We start from the raw sequence: 4677 nt of genomic DNA on the forward strand, positions 1-4677 counted from the left end.
GGTGAGTTGTATGACAGATTAGACACTAAGGAAGGAGAAAAGGACTTGTACCGATTGGCTAAACAGAGGGACCAAGCTGCAAAGGATGTGTAGCAAGTTAGGGCAATCAAGGATAGAGATGGAAATGTGCTGACAAGCGAGGAGAGTGTGCTAAGAAGGTGGAAGGAATACTTTGAGGGGCTGATGAATGAAGAAAATGAGAGAGAGAGAAGGTTGGATGATGTAGGGATAGTGAATCAGGAAGTTCAGCGGATTAGCAAGGAGGAAGCGAGGGCAGCTATGAAGAGGATGAAGAGTGGAAAGGCAGTTGGTCCTGATGACATACCTGTGGAGGCATGGAGATGTTTAGGAGAGATGGCAGTGGAGTTTTTAACTAGATTGTTTAACACAATCCTGGAAAGTGAGAGGATGCCTGAGGAGTGGAGAAGAAGCATACTGGTACCGATTTTCAAGAACAAGGGCGATGTGCAGAACTGTAACAACTACAGAGGTATAAAGTTGATCAGCCACAGCATGAAGATTTGGGAAAGAGTAATAGAAGCTAGGTTAAGAGGAGAGGGGATGATCAGCGAGCAGCAGTATGGGTTCATGCCACGAAAGAGCACCACAGATGCGATGTTTGCTTTGAGAATGTTGATTGAGAAGTATAGAGAAGGCCAGAAAGAGTTGCATTGTGTCTTTGTAGATTTAGAGAAAGCTTATGACAGAGTGCCGAGAGAGGAGGTGTGGTATTGTATGAGGAAGTCAGGAGTTGCAGAGAAGTATGTAGGAGTGGTGCAGGATACGTATGAGGGCAGTGTGACAGTGGTGAGGTGTGCGGTTGGAATGACAGATGGGTTCAAGGTGGAGGTGGGATTACATCAAGGATCGGCTCTGAGCCCTTTCTTGTTTGCAATGGTGATGGACAGGTTGACGGACAAGATCAGGCAGGAGTCTCCATGGACGATGATGTTCGCGGATGACATTGTGATCTGTAGTGAGAGTAGGGTGCAGGTTGAGGAGAGCCTGGAGAGGTGGAGGTATGCACTGGAGAGAAGAGGAATGAAAGTCAGTAGGAGCAAGACAGAATACCTATGCGTGAATGAGAGAGAGGACAGTGGAATGGTCAGGATGCAAGGAGTGGAGGTGACAAAGGCATTTGAGTTTAAATACTTGGGGTCAACTGTCCAAAGTAACGGGGAGTGCAGTAGAGAGGTGAAAAAGAGAGTGCAGGCAGGTTGGAGTGGGTGGAGAAGTGTGTCAGGAGTGATTTGCGACAGAAGGGTACCAGCAAGAGTTAAAGGGAAAGTTTACAAGATGGTTGTGAGACCAGCTATGTTATATGGTTTGGAGACAGTGGCACTGACGAAAAGACAGGAGGCGGAGCTGGAGGTGGCAGAGTTGAAGATGCTAAGATTTTCACTGGGGGTAACGAAGAAGGACAGGATTAGGAACGGTTATATTAGAGGGACCGCTCAGTTTGGAGACAAAGCAAGAGAGACAAGATTGAGATGGCTTGGACATGTGTGGAGGAGAGATGCTGGGTATATTGGGAGAAGGATGCTGAATATGGAGCTGCCAGGGAAGAGGAGAAGAGGAAGGCCAAAGAGGAGGTTTATGGATGTGGTGAGGGAAGACATGCAGGTGGCTGGTGTGACAGAGGAAGACGCAGAAGACAGGAAGAAATGGAAACAGATGATCCGCTGTGGCGACCCCTAACGGGAGCAGCCGAAAGTAGTAGTAATAGTAGTAGATGTAGCCAGCGAGTCCATGGTACCGGAGGCTCGCCAGGTAATGCCAGGAAGGGGGCAGGTGGTGGGAGAGAGATATCAGCCATCCTCGTCGCCAATATTGTATTTAGAAATCACGTCAGGACACAGCGCTGTCGCTCGACACAACCGCTACGTTGCATTCTTTATTTAGACTGACACAGCATCACAGGCAGACCCGATCAAACAACCCAGAGCCCGCAGGCATCACCATTCGATCCCAGCACAATAGAACAGCACCAAATCAAATGCAGCACTGTCGATGTGTGCAGACATAACAGGGACAACATGGATGACTAACGGAACAGGGTCTGTTATTTATGATATTGTAACGATTGTAACGACCCTTTAGTCGACTGGTTAACGTTGTCGCTTGCGGAGTGGGAGACACGGGTTCGTGTCCCGGCTGTGGTGACGGAGGAAGAGGAGAGATCAACATGGAAGCATGGATCAATGGAAATGTGTATAGCTCAGTCGAATGCACAGCAGGTATATTGGAGCAGGTAAATAATGTATGAAAACCCATAAAGAGTACGTCAAGGTGGATTTGCTTTGAAGCCCCGGTTTCACATCACTTCCTTAAAACCTGCATATTTACAAGAACACGTTTTCAGTAAGATGGCTTTGTCTAACATGTACACTCCGATGTGGGAAGTAGATCTCCATACTAATGGTAGGAATACGTAGTAAATTGAAATATGATACTTTACTGATTTATCTGATCGCTTTATTTAGTCATGTGACTCAGTTGGGATCGATAAAAAATATTCCAAATAAGAAACGTAATTATCAACATAAACAACATTAGGTAGGAAAAGGTGATATTGATCATGTCCACCCATTACCCTCAGGCTTGTGAACAAAGTAAAACGAGTTTCTAAACGCTGATAGTTATTTTAATAACAGCTGGGATATTTATCTTAACCTGATGCACTTCACGACCTGATCATCTCTTGTGATTTGAGCAACAGGACAAACATTTTCACCTATAAAAACATTTAAAGGTGAATATAGAGATAAGTGATGCTGTTTGTTATATTTTCTGTGTATTTTTATTGTTTTCTAAAATTTACATTACTTTGAGGTGTTTTGCGCTATTTTCATCAGTCGTGACAGTCCATTGCATTGGGGGACAACCTTTTTTTTCAGGAGTAACTTTTCCCATTTTGAGGTATTTTTAGTATATGTGTTTGGTATTGTTTGGATATGTTTTGTTTCGCCCCCACCCCCCACCGATTTTATTCCGGGACAATTATGGCCTCAATTTTACAGTGCAGTTTTCTTTTCTTTGACAAGCTTATCTCTGGCAATAAAATTTAGCAGTGCTTTTATGTAGTCTTCTGTCTCTTTCCTTATTTTTCTGTTTCTTAATCCCAGATCAATCTGTTCCCCCACCCTCAAACTTCCTTCTGGGAACAATATGACTAATCAGCCCCCCCCCATACACATTCCCTAGATTGGTAGATAGGTGACAATTTGTAAAGTTTTACGGAGGGTTCCCCGACTAAAAGGACTTAATGGGTCTCTCCATCTACATCAACATCCAAGAGCCCCCCCCCCCATCCTGTTGGGAGACAGCTGAGGTAGCAGCTCCAGGGAGCAACTCTTCCTCGCAGCTCGGCCTACCTTCAATCCTCTTTAATTTGATACCCAGGAGCATCCTGTCCTGTGAGGAAATGCTGCTGTGAGTGGGCAAGTGCAAGGACATGGAGGTGGTCCGGCTGGCTTTCACCTCAGGAGAAGATGCACTCCGATTTTCTTCCCTACGGGACTCCACCGCACTGAGCAAACCATTTCAATTTGGCAGGAGTGGGAGTGTTTCACAACATGCCTTGCATAGATACCATAGAGCCCATTGATACTGCAGACCCTTTCCTGGCTATAGTCTCTCAGGAGGTACCTGGAATTTTCCTTTTCTCCCCTACTGGAAGATGGCAGATGAGGGAGACATTTGAAGTGGATAGATCACCAAGGAAATGATCGAAAACACAAGAGGAACCTTGATGTGGTTTGCACTTGCAAGCTACAAGGTGACCATATGAAAGCAAGCGGTGAGAGTATACGTTATGTCAACATTTCTAATAGGCAAAAAAGATTGAATAGTAAAAAAACCAAAACAAAAACATACCCAGTGCCACAACCAAATGACCAAGGGTGTACTGATGGATGGAGAGGCGGTGTCATTCGAGGGAAGGTATTGTCATAAATACACGCATTTCATTTGATCGATACCTAAAGTAAATATATTCATGTCAGTAGTGGATGGTTTTTGTGTATCGTTCATCCAAATGTTAACTCATACATAAACTCCTCACTAATTTCTTCCTGTTACTCGATTCATCTTGTCATCTAGGACCTTAAACACAAAGCACACTGGCTGCTGAACTCATGGAAGCGCTTCACCTCTACACACTTCCTGAGCTTCAGAACTGACCATCACAATTAATATGAAAGTCAAAACAGTAAAGCGAACCGCGAGTTGGAAAAGTCTATAAACTAGCAATCTAACCCACAAATGCTGCATTCTATATACCCAGTGGTGCACCAAATACCTGGCTCATCTATGACTCTCAGGTCAACACTGAAGCTCTCAGAACATCGGCCCAGATAGGTGCCTTCCAAGTGTCCGCAAACTTTGAAATTTAATTTAAACCTTGTGCATCGATATTTAACTAAACTCGCTGTATTGGTTATACTTTTGATTTTTTTTCTACCGCACCTTGGCTGCCCCTTCTAGACATTGTTCACGGTGTTATTCGACCATGTGTCTCAATTGCACATGGTTGAATAACACTGGCCAGTGGTAAAGCACCTCAAGCCAGAATGACATGCCTGGTGCAACATAATGTGTACCCTCACAAGACCGAAAGCATTACATTTAGGAACTGACACCCAATTACGCGGAAATAAAGGGCAAGTGACAAGGCCC

This window comes from Lampris incognitus, chromosome 11 (genome assembly GCF_029633865.1).
Source record: "Lampris incognitus isolate fLamInc1 chromosome 11, fLamInc1.hap2, whole genome shotgun sequence".
NCBI classification, from domain to species: Eukaryota; Metazoa; Chordata; class Actinopteri; order Lampriformes; family Lampridae; genus Lampris; species Lampris incognitus.